This window comes from Lolium rigidum, chromosome 5, assembly GCF_022539505.1.
Source record: "Lolium rigidum isolate FL_2022 chromosome 5, APGP_CSIRO_Lrig_0.1, whole genome shotgun sequence".
Taxonomy (NCBI): Eukaryota; Viridiplantae; Streptophyta; class Magnoliopsida; order Poales; family Poaceae; genus Lolium; species Lolium rigidum.
In genome coordinates, this window is record NC_061512.1 from 91,811,144 (window position 1) to 91,838,423 (window position 27,280).

General features: G+C 45.0%; 1 long non-coding RNA gene across 1 annotated transcript in view; it reads left to right on the top strand.

Moving 5' to 3' along the window:
• The window catches only part of LOC124651779, a 52,355-nt gene extending 25,623 nt beyond the window's left edge, over positions 1-26,732 (top strand). Inside the window, exon 3 of the long non-coding RNA XR_006987501.1 lies at positions 26,643-26,732. This is a non-coding gene — a long non-coding RNA (uncharacterized LOC124651779). The remainder of the gene's footprint in view (positions 1-26,642) is intronic.
• Positions 26,733-27,280: the final 548 nt, after the last annotated feature.

Below are 27,280 nucleotides of genomic sequence, written 5' to 3' on the forward strand. Positions count from 1 at the left end.
GGGTTCATATTATTCTTCTATTAAGGACAAGGATTAAAGTTGTTTAACAATGCATGCTTTTGATATCAAAGTGTAGATCTCATTTTTCTGAAGATTTTGATATATTATACACATTTTTCTGAATTAAGATGAAATAGTTATGAATTTTACAAGTTTTAACCATTTTCTGCAATTTACGGAAAATAATAAAAGTATGACAAGTTGGACCCACTTGTCAGCATTTTAATAATTTAGAAATGAATAAATTCCTGACAGGGTGGACCCACATGTCATATAATTTAAATAAAATAGAAAATGGAAAAACGAGAAAAAGGAAATGGCCGGGCGACGTCATAATGACGTCGGCATGACGTCGGCGGGGCCTCAACCTCCCGGGTCGACCACGGCACTGGTCGATTGGGGGCGCGGGGGACAACGCGGCCTTGCGCGTTCGACGCGCACGCCCACGGCGAGCCATCCGGTGGCGGCGCCGCCCGCCAATGGTCGCCGGAGACGTGCCGGCGTCCATGTCCGGCGGCGGCGCGGGCAGGCGCACGGTGCGGGGGCGGTACAGGGGAAAAGGGAGAGGGCCGAGGGGCGCCGGAGAACGGCCAGCTCACCAGCAACGCAGGGGAGTTGACGGCGAGGCAAATGGAGGCCGGGCGGCGGAGCAATCGACGGCGAGGTGGTCGCCGGCAATGGTCGGAATTGGCGATGGCGGCGGCGATTCAAGACGAACCAGGCCGATTCCTTTTGCAGGGTGGTAGAGGAGGACGAGGCGGTCCTAATGGTGCCAGCGGCGTGTCCTGGGGATGGCCGTAGCGGCGGCGCAAGGCGGCGGCCGACGGCGTCTGTGAGGGTAGGGTTTGGGGGCGCGCTCGGGGAGAGGAAGAGAAACGGCGCGAGAGAGGATAGGGACGAAGGGGAGGCGTGCGGGGGAGAGGCTCCAGGACGTCTCCTCGTCCTCGAGCGGCAAGCAGGAGGTGGCCGGCATCGGCCTCCCTGCGCAGGACAGGCAGGAGCCTGTGTGGCTGTAGGTAGAAGACAAGGGGGTGGTTTTTCAGAAAACCCCCTATGTCTTGATGAATCTCTGGAATTTTAAAAACAGGGCTAGAAACAATAGATTTTGGCATTTTGCAACCCTTTTGGAGTTCAAGAATAACTCTAAACTTTAGAGGAGAAATAGTTTGTGGCCCTCCTAATAATACTTGAGGGTCCACATATTTTGTTTTGTGGTTTTCAACATTTGAAACATTTTTAGAGAATTTAAACGAGAGAAAGGTTTGCATACATTAGGGTTTCCACTTTAATTTATTTGCAAATTTGTCTTAATGCAAATTACATGATGCTCATGATGCACAAAATAACTCCTAATTATGGTTTAGCAAAACAGGGATGTTACAACTCTATCCCCCTTACAAGAATCTCGTCCCCGAGATTCCTAAAGTAGGAAAAGAGAAGGTAACAAGGACTACACCGATCTTCAACGAGCTTGTCGATACCATGATGATCTTCTTTGTTGAAGAAGTTGACCCATGACATCATGAATGAATTTGATCCACAACACCACGAATGAAGCACTTCATTTTCTTCCCTTGAGGTTGTCGCTCAACTGCACCTAAAGGAAAGAGGGAATAACTCTAGAACGATGGATCTTCACGGAGATCGAGTATCTCATGGGTAACTCATGGGAGGAGTGTCGAAAAACAACTTTTGAGCTAACAAACATGAAACACGTCAAGGTAACGGAGGATATGAAAGAAGTTTCAAATTTTGGTAGGCAATTGCTCCACGCTTTACAAGAATACGAAGGGACAAGGTAGCGAGGAGTTAAACTGCCTTTGATAGCATGACGAGGCACTCTTAGAGAGGGTGACTCGTGGAATCACAAATGATTATCCAACCGTAGAAACTTTGGATTTAAGAATCATAGTCACTTTTCTGGCATGGGTACATGAAATGATTGTTGTCTACTCAAAAGGATGGGGCCTAAATGACTGACGAATTCACACAACATGTGAATTGATTAGAACTTCAGGTACTGGCCAACGGAAAGGGAAGGGTACTGGCTATGGAAGTGCTAAGGATCAACAAGGATTGAAATTTCTCCGAACGAAGTTGCTGTCACCGGAGAAATGATTTCGAGGGATTGACCGAGAGACATTTAGCAACTCTGCTTCTAATGTTCTCCTTGATGTTCCAGACACCAACTTTAGGCTATTGACGAGCCTTCAATAGGTCATCGAGTCAAGGTCGGACTTCGGAAATTGAAAAGACATCATAAAGGCAACTCCTATAATAAGTCGCATAAGATCCTTATGGAGAGTGGTTATTCTTGATGAATCAAGAGATTATGGCAATAAGTTTTCCGACTAATTGTGTTAACCACGACATCAATCTTGCCGGGATTACAAAGAGACCTATGCCACGAGTCCTTGAGAACCACTAACCATCATTGCCGCTTGAGATTCAGCTTAGGTTAGGTGTAAAGATATTTCAGACTTATCATGTCCAATTAGAAATTTTTCAACAGTTACCACCAAGGTAAAGTCGATAGATTCTCAAGATATGGACCTCAATGTCAAGCTCCAAAGGATTGAGCTAGATTGCGTAACACATATGGATGCGACTGCCAAAGGCAATTGCGTGCATATGAATTTGCAATGTAACACAAGTAAGTCTTGATGGGGACATCAAAGAAGATTTTGAAGTTCTTAAGCTTCTTCTCTTTCTTGAACAAATCGATCGGCGGCTTAATGTGCATAGAGGAACTTTTCAAGGAATGGAGGTAACAACCTTGCATCTCAAGATAACTTTGCACTTGCCTGACCAACTTGTGATGATTCCCGAGGGAAACAAAAGGGAACTCTACTCGGATCCACGACGACATCTTTCAGCATATGCATGTGAACCAGAGAAGGTTACTTCCAGCATCCAGAATACATACTTCGTGATAACACAAAGATGGTTCTTAAAAGTTTCCAGCACTAGTGCCAATTGTTCAATATGAACCTCTTTAAACATGGAGAAAATAAGACTGTCATCGATGGGCTCAATAACAAACTTATCAAGATACTCCAATGAGGAACTCATATTACGCATGAACGAGGCGAAGTATTGGTCGAACCAAAGGACATGAAGATGTACTCGGACGAGACACCATGAGTATAAACATCATCAAGATAGTCCTTTGAGCGAGTTTGATTTGACGATAGCCCAAGCTCAAATCAAATATGGGAAAGATAGCATATCCACAAAGGAGATACTTTCTGACTTCAACATGAACAAAACTAGACATCCCTTTTAAGAAGGAGCAAAGTCGGATAGAGCATTTGTCTTTCAACTCTCCAAGTTGTTGCTCAAGCTCAACCAACTATTCCAAGGGTATTCAACACGGTTTCTTGGAGAAAGGAGCGAGTTCAAAGAACCAACGTACTCATGAACTCGACAACACGGTCATGTAACAACATGGCGATACTTCTAGAAGACAACTAGAATATCACGAACCACCGGTATATCACTGAATTCAAGAGGGAATGTTGCTTTAAAAAGCAAACGATATGTTCTTGAGAGCTTTGGGATTAACCTAACTCTTTGACCGAATATGTGCGCCTGAACAAAAGGACTTGGCAGCACAATCAAACTTCGCTTAATAATTGGCGAACCAATTATGCTAAGAATGACATCAATGTCCTTGGATTTCAAAGAAATAAGAATTTCTAAGAATCTTGGATAGCCACATCAATAAGTACACCCCAACATTCCCAAGCACGGATAACTCGGAGGAAGGGCGAGTAAAGATATGTAAGAGCATCACTTCATCAATAAGGCCATGATACAAAGCACGACCTCATGATATAAAAGAGGGTGATACTCCAAGGTAGAACAGAACAGAAGCTAACGAGGCCTCTTAATCTGCGGATTACAACACTTCGACCAAGTCTTAAAAATGGACGAGGTACTGGAGTTTGTTTCTCCTGAAATACCGAAGTGGCATGTATTAACGAACCACCAGAGTAACATGCACTAGAGACACCAATGCAGATTTACCACTTGGCTGCTAACTAGCATACAAAGGTTAGAAAGCGACAGAAGAGAAAGAACATGATGAGGATAAGAATTCCTGAGATGTAGATGCACAAGTTAACACTCTTGGGAAACTCATGCTGAAAAGGGAGGTGTGGCAGAGTCACGGACATAGATGCGAGACTCACAAAGAGCACTCTTGTTGTGATCCATTTGATTCAGTGAAAGAACCTCTTTGATAACTAGTGGAAGGGAAAGATCTTTATTGCCTCAATTCAACATGACAATAACGACAAGCTTGAAAGACTAGCTTGATTTGAACTTGGCCATCCCGATGTAATGTTTGAACATTAACACTAGTGTGCAATGGCATGGATATTGGGTTAAAGGCCAGCTTCATGTACTAAGATTTGTATACTAGAATCCAGCACAATCGGGGACCTTCGGTTCAAGTCCAAGGGTTAAAACCCAAGAAAGGAGTAACCACTAGATGAGTGACACAGAGGACACTGCTGAGGTAGTGATCACTATGTAGCTTCTAGAAGACATGCATAGCTTCCAAAGTACCACGCAAATAGAAAGGAGGCATTCAAGGCGAAAGGAAACCTCGAAGCCGAGAACAGAATGATGTGGAACCCACAAAATAGAGAGATCAAGATGGAATGGAATCTCTCTGTTGAAACAAAACAAAACAAAGAGGAAGCACAGAACACACACGACTCTAGAAAACTCTGCACTAGGTCAACTGGTTTAGAAACGACATGTCCTTGAGGCACCTAAGTTTGAAAGACTAGAAGAGATAGAAAAACTTTCAAACCAACACAAGGTAAGGCACCTTAGAATTAGAGCGATACCAGATAAGGAGTAAAAAGAAGCCTAATCAGATTTTCGCAAATACTTTTAGCTTTCAAATAGTTTTCACAAACACTAGACTCAACATCGGCCAGGTAGAAAGGGTTTCCTACGAGCGGTCCTGCTCCGATACCAAAACTCGTGGCACCCCGGGATCGGGGTTAGACAAATATCGGATCTTCGTCGACATAAGCCTAACCTAGAGCTCGAGAGACTACGAGTGAGAGAATCGGTAACACAACGGTGACTCTACGACTCAAGAAGTAATACAAGCTCATAAGCTGAGCGAAGAACCAAAGTATTACAAGCGAGAGGTCACCGACACGACATTACATCAATCAACGGAAGCAAAGTTATGCTATTAGACATAGCAAGATAACAAAAGGCCTAAGAGGCCGGGAGCATAACGGCGACGTCCCGGCCCATAGATTCCGAGGCTGCCACCGGGAACCCCAAGCTACTCGTCGATGTCGACTTAGAAACCACCATCTGTTGGAGCGACTTCGTCCGAAACAAGAGCATGCAAAGCTGAGTACGGGGACTCGGCAAGACTTAGTACAACCTTTTAGCAAAGCGGGTATGCGGGTTTTACGTGGAGCTTCTTTTGCGTAAAGCCGGTTTTCCTTTAATAAACAGGAGGGAGAAGAAGCACGACTACTCAGAACCTTTAGAAAAGGGATAAGAGAGCGATATCTCCATCTCTAATGATCATCATATTGTATCCACCAATCTTCATCATCTCGAACCACTATCCTCGGATCACCCCCTCAACACCCGAAGAAGGTGTCCGTAAACACACATGGATTGCCAAGTTTTACGATTAGGTTAAAGTTCTCTATGATCTCCACGTCCGTTCCCAAGTCGTCCGTAGCCAGTGGACACGGCTTTTCGAAAAGATTCATAACCTGCGGGGGTGCACAACTTTACCCACACGTGCCAACCGACTCTTAATGCCAAGCTATTAGCTCTCTTCCTTGGAAAGGCGGCGAGAGGGTGGTCGACCACGACCTTTACCTTGCTTGTCGCCGAGACCATGAGTCACGCGCTAAGGATTGTTCCGTCAGTAACGGGTCAAGTCCCGAAGTCGGTCCTTAACGATGTGAGGCGAGGTGGGTTTCCCCGGGGACTCTAACCCCGACCACCACGGCCACGCTTACCTACCTGTATGCTATGCACCTTTTCACAAACATTTTTGATGCATATGTCCAAATAACGCGCAAACTATGTGACTCATGGAATCTACTAGGCAAGTTAGTGAGTCGAGAGGGTACCATAATAGGGCCTCGTGTGGTTGTACGCTCGGTCTTGGTTCAAGAGGCGAGAACTCGGTTCCTAGGGTCGGCAGAAACGAAACAACCCACCACATCCCAATGTGGCCTCTCGTCTGAGCCTTTAATCATGTTTATCAACATCTCTATACTTACCACGTCAACCTGTCATGCTATTTTCATTTCATTGTAAGGCTCCAGTCAGAAGACCGGAGTAGCAGCGTAACAAACTAAGCATGGCTAAGCATAAAGAGATAAAGGCTCTAGCGATGCACACGTGCCAAACCTAGTTATGCTAGGAGCGAGTGGATCGAGTATTTGAGGCTACGGGGTGGAACATGCAATAGATAGGATAACTCTACCTATCGATAAAAGACGGTTGAATCGTATGCGATATGTAGGAACCAGAGTAAAAGCGGTTCGAAATCATATATGAACCAGGCTAGGGCTTGCCTTTGTCCCTGACAAATAAATATGGAATCTTCAAAGATCTTGTGATTGACTTGTTCGTCGGAGGATAGTTGCAAAGACTCGTCAGTGCTGTTGATCATCAATGTTGTTGATCTTCGTCGTCTCAGACTCGTGCTCTATCGGTCGCGAAGAAGCAAATACTAGAAATAGAGAAATAACATTCAATACATGGCATCGGTGCAATGCGCATACAAGGATGATGATATGACATGTTAATAGGTATTGAAATCATCCCTACACATGAAAGGCAATTTAAATGGGTTTGGAATGCCCTAGGGTTAGCATTTCCATAAACCACATAAATAAAGAAAAGGGTTCATATTATTCTTCTATTAAGGACAAGGATTAAAGTTGTTTAACAATGCATGCTTTTGATATCAAAGTGTAGATCTCATTTTTCTGAAGATTTTGATATATTATACACATTTTTCTGAATTAAGATGAAATAGTTATGAATTTTACAAGTTTTAACCATTTTCTGCAATTTCTGGAAAATAATAAAAGTATGACAAGTTGGACCCACTGTCAGCATTTTAATAATTTAGAAATGAATAAATTCCTGACAGGGTGGACCCACATGTCATATAATTTAAATAAAATAGAAAATGGAAAAACGAGAAAAAGGAAATGGCCGGTGGCGTCATAATGACGTCGGCATGACGTCGACGGGGCCTCAACCTCCCGGGTCGACCACGGCCCGGTCGATTGGGGCGCGGGGGGACAACGCGGCCTTGCGCGTTCGACGCGCACGCCCACGGCGAGCCATGCGGTGGCAGCGCCGCCCGCCAATGGTCGCCGGAGACGTGCCGGCGTCCATGTCCGGCGGCGGCGGCGGGCGGCGCACGGTGCGGGGGCGGTACGGGGAAAAGGGAGAGGGCCGAGGGCGCCGGAGAGCGGCCAGCTCACCGGCAACGCGGGGAGTTGACGGCGAGGCAAATGGAGGCCGGGCGGCGGAGCAATCGACGGCGAGGTGGTCGCCGGCAATGGTCGGAATTGGCGATGGCGGCGGCGATTCAAGACGAACCAGGCCGATTCCTTTTGCAGGGTGGTAGAGGAGGACGAGGCGGTCCTAATGGTGCCAGCGGCGTGTCCTGGGGATGGCCGTAGCGGCGGCGCAAGGCGGCGGCCGACGGCGTCTGTGAGGGTAGGGTTTGGGGGCGCGCTCGGGGAGAGGAAGAGAAACGGCGCGAGAGAGGATAGGGACGAAGGGGAGGCGTGCGGGGGAGAGGCTCCGGGGACGTCTCCTCGTCCTCGAGCGGCAAGCGGGAGGTGGCCGGCATCGGCCTCCTGCGCGGGACAGAGCGGGAGCCTGTGTGGGCTGTAGGTAGAAGACAAGGGGGTGGTTTTCGAGAAACCCCCTATGTCTTGATGAATCTCTGGAATTTTAAAAACAGGGCTAGAAACAATAGATTTTGGCATTTTGCAACCCTTTTGGAGTTCAAGAATAACTCTAAACTTTAGAGGAGAAATAGTTTGTGGCCCTCCTAATAATACTTGAGGGTCCACATATTTTGTTTTGTGGTTTTCAACATTTGAAACATTTTTAGAGAATTTAAACAGAGAAAGGTTTGCATACATTAGGGTTTCCACTTTAATTTATTTGCAAATTTGTCTTAATGCAAATTACATGATGCTCATGATGCACAAAATAACTCCTAATTATGGTTTAGCAAAACAGGGATGTTACAACCCTAGCTAACCCTAAACCCTAATTAAACCCTATGTATAGGCCAACGACACTTAATTGTGCATCGAGCAGCCCAAGGGTGCCTCGCGGTCCTCTAATTAAATTAAATGCGCCATGCATTAACCCTAAACCATATATATGTAACTAACTCTAGCTAATCAACCCTACTTAATTAAAACACATAACCCTAAAGTATACTAGCTATAACCCGATCTAATAAAAACATGCTCTATATATAGCAGCTAGCTAGCAAACCGTAGATTAACACCAATTAATATATACATGGCCTATAGCTAGCAAACCGTAGATTAACACCAATTAATATATACATGGCCTATATCGATCATGTTGTATAACATATCCCTGAGATTCATTAATTAATTATATAATTATCGTGATAAATTAATTAACTTTAATTTTGACAAGTTCTCTCGAATAAAAACACATTTGATTAAGTTGCCTCATAATATATATATAATTAATGTGCATGCATGGCCTACCATGCATTCGTGCATATATTTTAATGTATATTTGAACATATTCTTGGGGATTTCAATCTCTCTCTCTCGATCATCTATATATCGTTGGTGGCCAAAAAACACAAATATATATGCATGCAATTTATGCGTAAAGGCGCGGGTGCCTCTAATAATGTGTGTGCGCACTCGATCGATGATCCCTAAACCTTAAACAACCCTAAAACCTTAAATCTCTAATCCCTAATCCCTAATACCTAAACCTAAACACCCTAAACACTAAACCCTAAACCCTAGACCCTAAACCCTAACCCTAACCCTAAACCCTAGCTAACCCTAAACCCTAATTAAACCCTATGTATAGGCCAACGACACTTAATTGTGCATCGAGCAGGCCAGGGTGCCTCGCGGTCCTCTAATTAAATTAAATGTGCCATGCATTAACCCTAAACCATATATATGTAACTAACCCTAGCTAATCAACCCTACTTAATTAAAACACATAACCCTAAACTATACTAGCTAGCTATAACCCGATCTAATAAAAACATGCTCTATATATAGCAGCTAGCTAGCAAACCGTAGATTAACACCAATTAAAATATACATGGCCTATATCGATCATGTTGTATAACATATCCCTGAGCTTCATTAATTAATTATATAATTATCGTGATAAATTAATTAACTTGAATTTTGACAAGTTCTCTCGAATGAAAACACATTTGATTAAGTTGCCTCATAATATATATATAATTAGTGTGCATACATGGCCTACAATGCATTCGTGCATATATTTTAATGTATATTTGAACATACTCTTGGGGATTTCAATCTCTCTCTCGATCATCTATATATCGTTGGTGGCCCAAAAAACACACATATATACGCATGCACTTTATGCGTAAAGGCGCGGGTGCCTCTAATAATGTGTGTGCGCACTCGATCGATGATCCCTAATAAACCTTAAACAACCCTAAAACCCTAAATCCCTAATCCCTAAACCCTAAACACCCTAAACACTAAACCCTAAACCCTAGACCCTAAACCCTAACCCTAACCCTAACCCTAAACCCTAGCTAACCCTAAACCCTAATTAAACCCTATGTATAGGCCAACGACACTTAATTGTGCATCGAGCAGCCGAGGGGGTGCCTCGCGGTCCTCTAATTAAATTAAATGCGCCATGCATTAACCCTAAACCATATATATGTAACTAACCCTAGCTAATCAACCCTACTTAATTAAAACACATAACCCTAAACTATACTAGATATAACCCGATCTAATAAAAACATGCTCTATATATAGCATCTAGCTAGCAAACCGTAGATTAACACCAATTAATATATACATGGCCTATATCGATCATGTTGTATAACATATCCCTGAGATTCATTAATTAATTATATAATTATCGTGATAAATTAATTAACTTTAATTTTGACAAGTTCTCTCGAATGAAAACACATTTGATTAAGTTGCCTCATAATATATATATAATTAGTGTGCATGCATGGCCTACCATGCATTCGTGCATATATTTTAATGTATATTTGAACATATTCTTGGGGATTTCAATCTCTCTCTCTCGATCATCTATATATCGTTGGTGGCCAAAAAACACAAATATATATGCATGCAATTTATGCGTAAAGGCGCGGGTGCCTCTAATAATGTGTGTGCGCACTCGATCGATGATCCCTAAACCTTAAACAACCCTAAAACCTTAAATCTCTAATCCCTAATCCCTAATACCTAAACCTAAACACCCTAAACACTAAACCCTAAACCCTAGACCCTAAACCCTAACCCTAACCCTAACCCTAACCCTAAACCCTAGCTAACCCTAAACCCTAATGAAACCCTATGTATAGGCCAACGACACTTAATTGTGCATCGAGCAGAGCCGGGGTGCCTCGCGGTCCTCTAATTAAAATAAATGTGCCATGCATTAACCCTAAACCATATATATGTAACTAACCCTAGCTAATCAACCCTACTTAATTAAAACACATAACGCTAAACTATACTAGCTAGCTATAACCCGATCTAATAAAAACATGCTCTATATATAGCGACTAGCTAGCAAACCAGTAGATTAACACCAATTAAAATATACATGGCCTATATCGATCATGTTGTATAACATATCCCTGAGCTTCATTAATTAATTATATAATTATTGTGATAAATTAATTAACTTGAATTTTGACAAGTTCTCTCGAATGAAAACACATTTGATTAAGTTGCCTCATAATATATATATAATTAGTGTGCATGCATGGCCTACAATGCATTCGTGCATATATTTTAATGTATATTTGAACATATTCTTGGGGATTTCAATCTCTCTCTCGATCATCTATATATCGTTGGTGGCCCAAAAAACACACATATATACGCATGCACTTTATGCGTAAAGGCGCGGGTGCCTCTAATAATGTGTGTGCACACTCGATCGATGATCCCTAATAAACCTTAAACAACCCTAAAACCCTAAATCCCTAATCCTTAAACCCTAAACACCCTAAACACTAAACCCTAAAGCCTAGACCCTAACCCTAACCCTAACCCTAAACCCTAGCTAACCCTAAACCCTAATTAAACCCTATGTATAGGCCAACGACACTTAATTGTGCATCGAGCGACCCGAGGGTGCCTCGCGGTCCTCTAATTAAATTAAATGCGCCATGCATTAACCCTAAACCATATACATGTAACTAACCCTAGCTAATCAACCCTACTTAATTAAAACACATAACCCTAAACTATACTAGATATAACCCGATCTAATAAAAACATGCTCTATATATAACCAGCTAGCTAGCAAACCGTAGATTAACACCAATTAAAATATACATGGCCTATATCGATCATGTTGTATAACATATCCCTGAGATTCATTAATTAATTATATAATTATCGTGATAAATTAATTAACTTTAATTTTGACAAGTTCTCTCGAATGAAAACACATTTGATTAAGTTGCCTCATAATATATATATAATTAGTGTGCATGCATGGCCTACCATGCATTTGTGCATATATTTTAATGTATATTTGAACATATATATTCTTGGGGATTTCAATCTCTCTCTCTCGATCATCTATATAAGACGTTGGTGGCCAAAAAAACACACATATATACGCATGCACTTTATGCGTAAAGGCGCGGGTGCCTCTAATAATGTGTGTGCGCACTCGATCGATGATGATCCCTAAACCTTAAACAACCCTAAAACCCTAAATTAATTATCGATCTCCCTGTGATTCATTAATTAATTATATATATAATTATCGATGATAAATTAATTAACTTGAATTTTGACAAGTTCTCTCGTATGAAAACACATTTGATCAAAAGTTGCCTCATAATATATATATATATATATATATATATATATATATATATATATATAAATTAGTGTGCATGCATGGCCTACCATGCATTCGTGCATATATTTTAATATATATTTGAACATATTCTAGGGGATTTCAATCTCTCTCTCTCGATCATCTATATATCGTTGTTGGTGGCAAAAAAAACACACATATATACGCATGCACTTTATGCGCAAAGGCGCGGGGTGCCTCTAATAATGTGTGTGCGCACTCGATCGATGATCCCTAAACCTTAAACAACCCTAAAACTACTCCCCTAGACCCTAAACACCCTAAACACTAAACCCTAGACCCTAAACACCCTAAACACTAAACCCTAAACCCTAGACCCTAAACACCGTAAACACTAAACCCTAAACCCTAAACACCCTAAACACTAATTAAACCCTCAACCCTAGACCCTAAACACCCTAAACACACTAGACCCTAAACCCTAGACCCTAAACACCCTAAACACTAAACCCTAGACCCTAAACACTGAACCCTAAACGTACCCTAGACCCTAGCTAAACACCCTAAACACTAAACCCTAAACCCTAGCTAGCTAACCCTAAACCCTAATTAAACCCTATATATAGGCCAACGACACTTAATTGTGCATCAAGCGAGGCCGGGGGTGCCTCGCGGTCCTCTAGTTAAATTAAATGTGCAATGCATTAACCCTAAACCATATATATATAACTAACCCCTAGCTAATCAAACCCTAGTTAATTAAAACACATAACCCTAAACTATACTAGCTAGCTATAACCCGATCTAATAAAAACATGCTCTATATATAGCAGCTAGCTAGCAAATTAAACGGTAGATTAACACCAATTAATATATACATGGCCTATATCGATCATATGTTGTATAACATCTCCACGAGATTCATTAATTAATTATATAATTATCGATGATAAATTAATTAACTTGTATTTTAACAAGTTCTCTCGAATGAAAACACATTTGATTAAGTTTCCTCATAATATATATATAATTAGTGTGCATGCATGGCCTACCATGCATGCATTCGTGCATATATTTTAATATATATTTGAACATATTCTTGGGGATTTCAATCTCTCTCTCTCTCTCTCGATCATCTATATATCGTTGGTGGCCAAAAAAACACACACATATACGCATGCACTTTATGCGCAAAGGCGCGTGTGCCTCTAATAATGTGTGTGTGCGCACTCGATCGATGATCCCTAAACCTTAAACCCTAAATAAACCCTAATCCCTAATCCCTAAACCCTGAACACCATAAACATTAAACCCTAAACCCTAACCTCCTAACCCTAAACCCTAAACCCTAATTAAACCCTATATATAGGCCAATGCCACTTAATTGTGCATCAAGCAGGCCAGGGGTGCCTTAGCTCGTGGTCCTCTAATTAAATTAAATGTGCCATGCATATATATGTGTTTAATTTGGGGATTTCAATCGCTCTCTCGTATGTAGCTCTCTCTACCTCTGTCTCTCTCTGTCTCTCTCTCTCTCGTTAATTGGTGGCCAACAACACACATGATGCAGCCCGACCTTCGGTCTTACCCGCATCATGGTCATCATCAAGAACTACGCTCAAGTCCGACGTCACGGAGGCATGGAAGAGGAGACGGAAGAAGGAGACGCGTCTAGGAAGGCCGGCACTACCGCCACGGAATGGCCGGCACGGCCACCCTGCTCGACGCCGGAGGAAGACGGCACTGTCGCCATGCCTACGCCGACACCGCCGTCCCCACTACGAAGCTCATAATCTAAACCATCCCACTATGCTCTTTGTATGCCTAAACTACCCCTCCTTAGTGGCTCCCTATATATAGGTTCCCACCTCCCCCTTCATGGGACTAGAGTTGATGAACTAGAATTTGGCTCATGCCTCCACCATCCCTTTGGGATTAGGGAAACCCCCTCCTTAGATTTACCTAAATCTATTGTACAAGGCACTCCTTATATGATTAGTCTCTCACACTTGTGATTCTACCACCGGTCTCTCACTCGTGTGATTCCACCGATCGTATACCGATCTTCCTCTCGGGGATTCTACCGCGTGTCTTGAGAGATTCTATCGGGATAGTGGTTCGGGCTATCGGGAGTAAACCGAATTGTATCGGGTTGGTGTGCGTTTGCGTGTGTTCATCGTGTTCATCGCCGTGTTCTTCGTGTTCTTCCTCTCCCCCGCCTTTCTCTCGGTCAATTCGTGAGATCGGGCAACCCACGTGGCCTTAGGCCCCATCATATGGTACCAGAGCAAAGGTTGCCACGAATTTGACCCCCAAATCTCTCCAATTTTCGCCCAAATTTTTTCCCCAAAAATTGCCCCAAAAAATAGCTCGAAATTTGATCTCCGAATTTGTTGAGTTTTTTGTGGTTTTGGTCCACGGATCTGATGTTATTGTGGTTGATCTATGTTTTCCCCCATTGTTCCCCATCAATTTCTTCCAATTTGGCGCGAATTTGAGCGATTCTCGTCCGTTTTCTGTCAAAAGCCGTGAAGAACAGCTTCTTCTCCAGCTCTCCCCGCACAACGCCCGCCTCTGCTGGCCCACCACCGTAGCACCACCACGCGCCTGCCTCCACAGCGCCGCTGCAGCCTCCACTCGCCAGCATCTCCGAGCTGCTCACACCAACCGCCGCGCGCATCCGCCTTCCGCTCGTGCCTGGCCCACCGCACCACCACGCCGCCGCACCGCTTGGCCACGCACACCAGCAGCTCACTCCGCGCCGCTCGCAATCACCAGCACCCGCCGCTCGTCCCGCAAGCCCCAGGCCCGGCCACGCGCGCCCATCTTCCGCTCGCCCTGGCCAACATCGCCCGAGCGCGCCGCCCACGCACAGCCTGCGCGCCTCCTGCCCCGCTCGCCCCTGGCCAGTGGCCCGTGCCAATCCACCAACGCATCAGCTGCCGCTGCTCCACCTTGCCTGCACGCGCGTATCAACCAGACCTGCTTCCGCCCGCTGCCAGTCAACGCCCGCTGCTGCTCATCCTGATGTAGCCCCACTCACCGACGACGCTACACCAAGACCAACAAGTCCCCCAAGTGGACCGATGACACGGGCTCGAGTCAAAGCGCTACATGATAAGGTGAACTCACTCCTCACTACCCTTGATCTCAATACCCCATTGGATGGGCTGCTACCTCAGGCCGATATGCTTTGTGTTATCGGATATGAACCTCGAGAGAAGGACATCACGGCGGACCCGAAGATGGACAAGGAAGGAGAAGAAGAGTCCCGGCTCGAAGGACGCCCCTGCTCACCCGACCGCTGGCCCTCAAGCCCCGCACGCTGCCGGCCTGCTCACCCCGGCACTACCGGCCTCCGGACTCCGAGCACCGCCGGCCCTTCCGACCGAAGACGCGACCGCGCGGCGCTGCCGGCTCGGACCCGGCGGCACTCGCCGGCCCCACCGGCACTCGCCGGCCCATCCTCACCGGCACTGCCGGCCCCACCCTCGTTGACTTCATCTCAACCGTCGATTTCGCATCCATGGACCAGGATAATTTATGTAATTCCGACTTTACCCCTGTACGAATCCGGGTCTATAAATACCTCACCCCTTCCTCCGCATTAGGGTTAGAGATAAACTAAGAAGAAACTTGAGCTTTGCTCTTACCCCCATGGGAAACCCTAGATCTATGATCTTGTATCCACCCGGGCTCCTTATCGACGCGTGATGATCTCTTTGGTGACTTCTACCGTTTGTTGATCTTTTGCTTGCACTTCTACCTTTTGGTCTTTTGCTTGCACTTCTATCAACCTTCCGGTCTTTTCACCCTTCTAGATCTCGCGTGTTTCGATTTGTCGATCTCTTTGCGGGACTTCTACCGGAAGGTCTTTTCTCGCAACCTCTATCGAGTAGGTGTATCGGGCCTACGAGGAAAAACCGGTTTGTGTGCGTGTGTGAGTTGTATCCCCACGATTTCCCCTCCGTGTTCGTCGTGTTCATCGTGTTCATCCACCTTCCCCCACGAAATCCACCCAAATCCGTGAAGATCGGGCACATCCACGGGCTTAGCCCTTATCATATGGTATCAAGAGCTCTTTGGTTGCCACGGATTTGACCCCCACATCACCAATTTCGCCCAAAAAAAAAAATTCCCAAAAAAATAGCCCCAAATTGGCCTTGGATCGATCTCTCGATTTGTTGAGTTATTTGTGGTTTTGTTCCAATAGAAACTTGTCTTTGGTGTTGATCTACTATTCCCCCAACTTTTCCCACCAGTTTGTGCCAATTTTCCCACGAAATCGAAGATTTTCGGGTCGGTTTCCGCCAAATCGACGAACAGCAGCTGAGGCCGGCACTGCCGCCCCAAAATCACCGACATCGCGCGGTCGGCCGGCATCTGCCGCCGCCCAAACCCGGCACTGCCGCTGGCCCCGAAATTTTTCACACTTCCTTCGTTTTCGTTTTGGCACTTCCCATTTGTGTTTGGTCTTCGGTTTTGAGTGCCATTTCAGCTACCACAAGCTTCCGCAACATCGACAACGACGACGGCACCCCGAGGATTCAAGCGTTTCCTTTGACACCTTCACCACCATAGCAAGTTCAAGATCGTCGACCACCGTCATCAAGTGGTATAACTTGCTCCTAACTTGTCGCCCTAGCCTCTTTTGCGTATCTTTCCTATCGAGAGTGGCTTTCTAGTGTTGCGAAGCATTGCGCAAGCGTCCCGACCGTGAGGGTGTGCGTGTGTTGAGCAAAGCTTCGAAGCAAGCTCGTGTGAAAAGATAAGCAAAAGAAGTGTCACATACTTACATAGATAGTAGTATCCTTACATAGTGAGAAAAAGAAAAATACAAAAAGAGAAAAGAAAAAGTGTGTGAGTGACACCTATACACAAAAGAGTCCAAAGCTTTTAAGCAAAAGAGAGAAAAGAGAAGAGAGGCGTCTTGCGCAAATCTTGTTGCTTCTCAATTTTGCAACCAAGCCACGGTCTCTCTTGCGTTGGCGTGACACCGAGCTAGTAGTCTTCGTTAGGACAATTTTGTTCTTGCTCATTTTCCAAGTCGCGCTAACCCCATTTTGTCCCACGCGTGTGTTCCTCCTTGTGTATGCCTTTTGTGATCACCGCCTTTGACTTGTGACTTTTGGATCTTACCCACTTTTGACAATAGACTTTTCGTTTGGTTCTTCCATTTGGCTTTCCACATCCATACCTAACACCATATAGAGTTTTTTCTTTGTGTGTGTAACCGGTTGTTCCTCAACTTGATACACCCTTTCGATTTTGGTTTGCAAGTTTTGACATTCTTGGTAGTCTTTCCTAACCACCCACCACATAGTTCTTGTTTTAGTTCTAACCATGTCTAGTGGAGAAGGGAACCAACTACCGATGACGCGGCACCAACATTGGATAGCTACTCAAGCCGTCCACGCCAAGCTAAATCAATTTGAAGCCATGCTCAAGGATACCAATGTCCGCTATGAAGAAAGAGCTCAAGTGCAAAAGAATGACCTCAACAATCAAGTGCAAGACCTCAATGAGAAGATTGAAACTCAAGGCAATGAGTTGAAGGCAACACTTGCCATACAAGGTCAAGAAACAAGGGAAATGAAGACGGCGTTGGACAATATCCTCCACACACTCAATCGCCAAGAAGAGAGAAGACACCACTCAAGGTCTTCGCGCTCCCATAGCTCAAGGTCAAGAGCTCCTACACCATCTCGCCATGATTCTAATGAAGACCCACGCCACCATAATGTGGATGTTCAAGTGCTTCACCAACAAGCTCAAGAAGTGGAACATGCTCGCCTTCGACTTGTCCATGAACGTCAACGCCTTGAAGAAGAGCGCCTTCACCAAGAGAACCTCAATGCTCAATTCCAACAAGAGCAAGAACGCCTTCGCCATGATCAAGAGCTAGTTCGAGCAAGGGAACAAGAGCGCCTCCGCAATGAACAACAAGCACTTGAAGAACAAGAGCGGCAACAACAAGCAGAAGAAGCTCAAGCTAGAAGACAACGCCTTCTTGAAGAGGAAGAAAGGCAAGCGCACCAAGAGCGCCAAATCATCAATGTTGTTCGTCCTCAACGCCCTCAAGGTCAAGATAATCGCCGCCATCATGATGATCGCCCTCACGCTAGAAGACCTCCTCCAAGGGCAAGAGATGAAGAGTCAAGTCATCACCAAGCATCAAGTGAAGAAAGTGTGATGCCTCGACGCCGCCACAACAATGATGATCAAGATGAAGGTCATGAAAGACCACCTCCTCGTCCACAACATCCACCTCAACAACGTCAAGACCTTGGTGAAGAAAGACCACCTCCTAGACGCAATGACCGCAATGAAGAGGAAATCTTTGGGAAACTCAAGTTCACCATGCCTAAGTTCCATGGAGAAGAAGACCCCGATGCATACCTCTCTTGGGTTCTCAAGGTTGACAAGATATTCCGCATACACAACTTCTCCGAAGCAAAGAAGGTGGCCATGGCATCACTAGAGTTTGAAGGGTATGCAAATGTTTGGTGGGAAGAAGTGAACAAGAAGCGTGACAAGGAAGATCTAGACCCCATTGCTACATGGGAAGAGATGCAAGAAGTCATGCACAAACGCTTTGTGCCCAACCATCACAAACGCGACCTCTTCAACAAGCTTACCCAACTCAAGCAAAGCTACAAGTCCGTTGAGGAATACTACAAGGAGATGCACATGACAATGATGAGTGCAAATGTGGACGAGCGAGAAGAGCAAACAATGGCAAGATTCTTGAATGGATTGAACATTCCCGTCAAGAGAATAGTGGAATTCTTGCCTTACACCAATATGGTTGAATTGCTTCATCAAGCTACAAGAGCCGAACGCCAAGTGCGAGAAGACATAGCAAGTGCAAAAACAAAGTCCTTCTTCGCCGCGCGCAATGCAACAAATACCTCCTCAAGCATCAAGAACACAAGTGCTATTGTCCCCAAGGATCCTCCTAAGCAAATGAAGAGTGCCTTCAAGACAACAAGCTTCAAGCCGGATCAATCAACTATGTCCTCCAAAGCTTCCACGGGATCTAGTAACATCACATGCTTCAAGTGTGGAGCTCAAGGACATAAATCCTTTGAATGCAAGAACACAAGAGTTATGATAACTCGAGATGATGGAGATGTGGAGTACTTGAGTGAAGGCGAATATGAAGCCTTGGTACAAGCCGCAACTAATCATGAAGATGATGACTTGGAAGACCAAGAGCAAGTCTTATGTGTGAATGATGCAAGTCCATCCCTTGTGGTGACCAAAGTGTTGACAACCCATGCACTACCCAATGAAGATCAAAGGTGCAACATCTTCCAAACAAGAGCCGGAATCAATGGCAAGTCAATAAAGGTTATCATCGATGGAGGGAGTTGCCACAATCTTGCAAGCACCGAACTATGCGCCAAGCTCAACCTAACACTCCGGAAACACCCCCATCCTTACCATGTGCAATGGCTAAGTGACAATGGAAATGTCAAAATACAACACACCGTCTCCGTATCCTTCAAGATTGGCGCCTATGAAGACACCGTTGATTGTGATGTAGTGCCCATGACGGTGTGCCACATGCTACTTGGTCGCCCTTGGCAATATGACAAAAGAGCAAACCATGATGGCTACACAAATGCCTATAGCTTCAAGGTCGGCGACAAGACATTCATCCTACGCCCGATGACTCCTAGCCAAGTAATTGCGGACAATGCAAAGGCTTTAGCGAGGGCTAAGGAAGCTACCATCACTAGTGAGATGAGTGGTGAGAGAGTGACCCACCAAAAGGAAAGTGAGCGCCACAAGCCATATATGAGTGAGATGAAGAGTGTCCTCATAGCTACCAAGAGTGAGATGAGAGAATTGCACCATAACCCATCCACCATATTGCACTACGTGCTCATTTGCAAGGGGCCATCCTCGGAGACTAACAACTTAACAACACTTCCCTCGTCTTTGTTGTCTCTTTTGAAGGAGTTCCAAGATGTCTTCCCCGACGAGCTTCCTCATGGACTACCACCGCTTCGAGGGATTGAGCACCGCATCGACCTCATACCCGGCGCTCCTCTACCAAACCGCGCCGCCTACCGCACCAACCCCGAAGACACAAAGGAGATTCAACGCCAAATACAAGACCTCCTCGAAAAAGGGTATGTTCGTGAAAGCCTAAGCCCTTGTGCGGTTCCCGTGATTCTTGTTCCTAAACCGGATGAGACGCAACGAATGTGTATGGATTGTCGCCCCATCAATGCCATTACCGTTCGCTACCGCCATCCCATTCCGCGTTTAGATGACATGCTTGATGAATTGAGCGGTGCCACGATTTTCTCTAAGATTGATTTGCGTAGTGGTTACCATCAAATCCGCATGGCTATTGGTGATGAATGGAAAACGGCATTCAAGACCAAACTCGGTCTCTATGAATGGCTCGTTATGCCTTTTGGTCTTTCCAATGCTCCATCTACGTTCATGCGCCTCATGAATCACATCTTGCGTCCTCTCATTGGCAAGAGCGTGGTTGTCTACTTCGATGATATTCTTATTTATAGCAAAAACCTCGAGGACCATGTGCAACATGTGAGAGAAGTCTTGTGCATCTTGCGACATGAAAAGCTTTATGCTAACCTCCCTAAATGCACATTTGCTCAAAACAAATTGGTTTTCCTTGGCTTTGTGGTTTCCGCTAATGGTATTGAAGTTGATTCTTCTAAGGTTGAGGCCATCCACAATTGGCCCACTCCTACCAATGTTGCTCAAGTCCGAAGCTTCCATGGACTTGCCGGTTTTTACCGCCGCTTTGTGAAAGATTTTAGCACCATTGCTTGCCCTTTGAATGAGCTTACCAAGAAGAATGTTCCGTTTGTTTGGGGCAATGCCCAACAAAATACTTTTGATGAGTTGAAGAAACGCCTTATCGAGGCACCACTCCTTGTTCTTCCAAACTTTTCCAAAACTTTTGAGATTGAGTGCGATGCAAGTGGACTCGGTATTGGTGGAGTGCTTATGCAAGATGGAAAACCCGTGGCATACTATAGCGAGAAGTTAGATGGCGCACGCCTCAACTATCCTATATATGACAAGGAACTTTACGCTTTGGTTCGTGTTCTTGAAGTTTGGCAACACTATCTTTGGCCAAAAGAGTTTATTATCCACTCCGACCATGAGTCTTTGAAATATTTGAAAAGTCAACACAATTTGAACAAAAGACATGCAAGGTGGGTTGAGTTCATTGAGTCCTTTCCATATGTGATCAAATACAAGAAGGGCAAGGACAATGTTGTGGCGGATGCTCTTTCCCGCAAACTCACCCTCTTACTCACTCGCTTGGATATTAGTGTTTTGGGTCTTGATGAAATCAAAGATTTATATGCTTCCGATGCTTTCTTTGGCCCAATCTTTGCAAAGTGTTCTAGTGAGAAGGGCATCGATGATTTCTATTTGCACCAAGGATTCTTGTTCAAGGGCAACAAACTTTGTATCCCTATGTCTTCGCTTCGCCTTTTGCTCTTACAAGAATCGCATGGTGGTGGTCTTATGGGACACTTTGGAAGAGACAAGACATATGCCATGCTCTCCACTCACTATTATTGGCCAAGAATGAAGCGCGATGTGGAGCGCCTTTGCCGACGGTGTACAACATGCTTACAAGCTAAGTCCACTTCCAACCCCTATGGTCTTTACACACCATTGCCTATTCCTCATGCTCCTTGGTCCGACATTAGTATGGATTTTGTGTTAGGATTGCCTAGAACTAAATATGGTCATGATTCCATTTTCGTAGTGGTTGATCGATTCTCTAAAATGGCACATTTCATACCATGCTCCCGAACGGATGATGCTTCACACATTGCTTCCTTGTTTTTTAGGGAAATTGTGAGACTCCACGGTGTACCAAGAAGCATTGTGTCGGATCGAGACGTCAAGTTTATGAGTTATCTTTGGAAGTCGCTCATGGCAAAGTTTGGCGTGAAGCTCTTATTCTCATCATCCTCGCACCCGCAAACGGACGGCCAAACCGAAGTGGTGAATCGAAGCCTCTCCACCCTACTACGAGTCCTTGTCAAGAAGAATTTGAAATCATGGGAAGATTGTATCCCCCATGCGGAGTTTGCCTACAACCGCGCCAAGCACACTACTACAATGAGAACCCCGTTCATGGTTGTCTATGGCTTTGAGCCTCCTACGGCGATTGACTTCCTTCCTCTACCGCTACATGAGCAAGTGAACATGGACATCGACAAGAGAGCACAATACATGAAGAAGCTACATGAAGATACAAGGGAAACAATCGAGCAACAAGTTCTTCGTCAAGCAACAAGAATCAACATGAAGAAAAAGGCACGGATCTTCAAGGAAGGAGACCTAGTGTGGTTACATCTTCGCAAGGACCGTTTCCCTCAAGAACGAAACTCCAAGCTCAAGCCCCGAGGCGATGGTCCCTTCAAGGTCCTCAAGCGAATCAACGACAACGCCTACGTCATCGACATACCAACATCCAAGTACTTGGTGAGCAACACATTCAATGTGTCCGACCTCTCACCATACCATGAAGATGAAGAGACGTTAGAGTCGAGGACGACTCTTTCCCAAGGGGGGGGAGATGATGTAGCCCCGCTCACCGACGACGCTACACCAAGACCAACAAGTCCCCCAAGTGGACCGATGACACGGGCTCGAGTCAAAGCGCTACATGATAAGGTGAACTCACTCCTCACTACCCTTGATCTCAATACCCCATTGGATGGACTGCTACCTCAGGCCGATATGCTTTGTGTTATCAGATATGAACCTCGAGAGAAGGACATCACAGCAGACCCGAAGATGGACAAGGAAGAAGGAGAAGAAGAGTCCCAGCTGAAGGACGCCCTCGCTCACCCCGACACTGCCGGCCTCAAGCCCGAGCATCGCCGGCCTGCTCACCCGGCACTACCGGCCTCCCGGACCCGGCACGCTGCCGGCCCTTCCAGCCTGAAGACGCGACCAGCGGCAGCTGCCGGCCTGGACCCGGCGGCACTGCCGGCCCCACCGGCATCGCCGGCCCATCCTCACCGGCACGCTGTCGGCCCCACCCTCGTTGACTTCATCTCAACCGTCGATTTCGCATCCATGGACCAGGATAATTTATGTAATTCCGACTTTACCCCTGTACGAATCGGGTCTATAAATACCTCACCCCTTCCTCCGGATTAGGGTTAGAGATAAACTAAGAAGAAACTTGAGCTTTGCTCTTACCCCCATGGGAAACCCTAGATCTATGATCTTGTATCCACCGGGCTCCTTATCGACGCGTGATGATCTCTTTGGTGACTTCTACCGTTTGTTGATCTTTTGCTTGCACTTCTACCTTTTGGTCTTTTGCTTGCACTTCTATCAACCTTCCGGTCTTTTCACCCTTCTAGATCTCGCGTGTTTCGATTTGTCGATCTCTTTGCGGGACTTCTACCGGAAGGTCTTTTCTCGCAACCTCTATCGAGTAGGTGTATCGGGCCTACGAGGAAAAACCGGTTTGTGTGCGTGTGTGAGTTGTATCCCCACGATTTCCCCTCCGTGTTCGTCGTGTTCATCGTGTTCATCCACCTTCCCCCACGAAATCCACCCAAATCCGTGAAGATCGGGCACATCCACTTCGTTCCCAAATCCCAGCAATCCACTTCGCGCAAACTTCCTCTGACCGGCCCCAAACCGGACGCCACGCCGGATATCTCGCAGAAAATTTTCTCGGACCGGAGCCAAACCGGCCGCCAACCGGACCGGAGCCAAACCGGGCGGCACGCCGGATGGTCCGGCCCAGGATGCGGTCAAACCGGCCCCCTGACCGGATTTCGCAATTTTGACCCAAGTTTCGGCCAATTTTGACTCCACTTTTTGCCCCAAATTTTGACAACTTTCCGGAGCCCGTTTGACTCCAAATTTTAGCAGCTTCCCCCAAATATTCCACATAGCCCATCTCTAATTTTTGACGATTTTTGGAGCCCAACTTTTGACCGCTTGTTTCGACCCAACTTTTCGGGCATTGACTTAATTTGCCCGGTTTCCGTTTTGGAGTGCAAGGTTTGTCTACCAAGCTTCCGCGTCTACATCAACACCGCGGCGACACCTTCGGCACCCCGGATTCCAGCGCAACTTCAACACCGCCATCTCGACACCATCGCAAGTTCGTGTGCTTGACACCGCCTAACTTTTTCATCTAGGTATAACTTGCACCCCTCACCCCTTGTAGCCCCGTTTCTTTCTTTGTGTACCTATCCCATTGAGAGTGGCTTTCCGAGCGTTGCGAAGCATTGCACAAGTGTCACGACCGTGAGAGGGTGTGTGTGTGCGTTGTGTTGAGCAAAGCTCCGAAGCAAGCTCGGTGAGAAAGATACACAAAAGAAGAAAAAGTGTGACATATACATAGAGAAAAAGAAAGCTTCTAAGCATAGAAAAAAAGTGAAAAAAGAGAAAAGAAAAAGAAATAGAAAAGAGTGTGTGTCCACCGATACCGAGAAGTGCAAAGCTTGTGAGCACTAAGAGAGATAAGAGAAGAGTGGCATTTGTGCAAATCTTGTTGCTTCTATCTTGTGCAACCGAGCTACCGTCTCTCTTATGTTGGCGTGACACCGAGCTAATAGTCTTCGCTAGGACCATCTTGTCACTTGCTCACTTCCTTGGTCGCGCTAACCCCATTAATCTTCTCGTGTGTGTTTCCTTGTTTCCTTGACATAGATCACCACTTTTGACATTTGACTTTGGATCTTACCCACATTTGACAATAGACTTTTCCGTTGATCTTTTTCGTTTGCTATCCACTCCTTACCCACCACATATAGAGTTTCTTAGCCTTTTGCGTGTGCTTTGAGTGTGTGTGTGAGTAACCCCGATACATTTTGGCTTTGCTCTTGACTTGAACCATTTTTCCGATACTTTCTTGAAAGGTGGGATACTTGTGTAGCTTTCCTTCCACCACATACATATACACCTTCCTAGTGAGATATACACATGATGACCCCACAAGAGCAAGCCGAGGTGAGAGCATACTTCGCCGAGCTAGATGCTCGAGAAGCCCAAATGACACCCAAAGATAAAGCCGAGTGCAACGCATACTTCAAACACCTTGAGAGCAAGAGAGATACACACCATGAGTCGAGTGAGGATGTTTCGATTTCTAACAACTTAACCTCTACTCCTCTTGTGTTGTCTTCCTCTTTGCTAGGTTGCTCGGACATCGACGACGCCATTGCCATGGAGATGAGGGACTCCACTATATGTGAGATGAGCGACTCCGCTATATGTGTGATGAGTGAATCCACTATATGTGAGCTTGAGAGCCACCACTTTGAGCACATGAGTGATACACCGAGTGAGATGAGAGTGGTAGTTGATAGGTCATGTGAGGCCATTTCAACTTCTAACAACTTACCCTCTACCTCTAGTGTGTTCTCTTGTGTCTCATTAGGTGCCATGGATGACGAGACGCCGATCATGGAGAAGATGTACATGGTGCATGAAGATGATGATATCACACCATGCTTGTTGCTTGAAGATAAACATGGAGGCCACATGGAGCCTACCACTTCCCCAACACCTACCTCATATGAGCGGGACTACAAAGGTACCTATATGGGTGTTGATGATGCCATGATCCCACTAGTGGACATGATGATTTGTGAGTGCTTGCATGAGTTGGATGATCCGATTGCTATTTACCTAAAATAGTTTCAACCAAGTCAGAAAATTATATGTATGCTACCAAAAAAGTCATATAGCATGCACACTATTTCCTAACCCAGTATGCCATCGAAGTGATGTTTTCCTATGTTCAATTGAATCCTTTACTATCACTGGAGGTTAACTTTATTGTGTTGGTTTAGGGAATTAGTACGTATGATTACATCATAGCTTTGAGAGAGCAAGAGGAGGATCAGCAAGAAGAGATTGCCGGTCACCAAAGCCCACAAATGTCTATTATTAGCTCATTCTTTGGATTTAGCACGGCAAGTTCTTTTGGTCCACTTCATTGTGGTTCATGGTGCACTCTGCCACGGTTATTCCTTGAAGATCAGGTATGTTACTACAAATAATTCATTGCTACCAAGAGCTATATGTAATTGAAAGGACACAGATCATGGATGTGGAAGTACAACAAAATAGGATACAACATTAATGCATCTCTTAGGATCTTGTCTGTATAAATTTTCCAGTGAAAGCATGCACTGTTGTTTTGTTCATGAGATGAATATTTGCCATTCATTTGTCTCAGTATGAAGCAACTGTTACGAGATATTAGAAGATATGCATGCCTTTTTGGTTACTGACATTTGACATTTCAAGTACATAAACTTGCACATACTCTCAAGGTGTATGATTAGCATACTACTAAATTTATGTTTGAATAATAAGCACAATAGATTATCAATGTTATCAAAATCAATTTTACGAATTCCCACGTTTAATATTGCATCAGACTCAGCATGCTTATAACTTCTGATGAACAAAAGGTACTAAAAATGAAGGAGTTGTTAAATGTGAGCTGATGATTATCTATTCTTTGACAGTTTGATGTCATCCCTCCGGAGATTGGCATGTCCCAAAACCCAGGAAGTAAGAAGATGAAGGTAGCAGATGGAGCAAGAAGACGAAACGGAGTAGTAAAAATCAGCCCCTGGACATTGGCACGTCTTAATGCCGAGGAAGTGTCAAAGGCAGCTGCACATGCAAAGAAGAAATCCAAAATTCTGAAGCCAATCGCTAGGCAAGACCCTCCGATCATCCACGAGAACAGGAGGGGGCGATTCCCTGCTGAACTCTCTTGTATATGAATCTATTGTCAGTGTCTTTCTTGTATATATATCTGATTTGTGAAAATATTGTAATATATTCGATTCATTGCTCTTATATGGATGATTTCATCATGTGTTGATGTTTATATATTGTCTAATCTTGTTAATATAAACCTGACCAACCCAAGAATAAATGGATCGTAAAAGGCTAAGGCCCAAATAGAGAAAGGCTGTAAAAATGGTGAGGCCCAAAATAGAAAAAGGGTGCAAAACGGCTAAGGCCCAAAACAGAAATGGACCAAAACAAAGCCAATGCTTACAGTAAAAGGCTGGAATTATTGGGCTCGGCCCATGTAGAATACAGAACTGGACCGGGCTGATTTCGAATTAAGACGTTTTGGTTTCGTCATAAT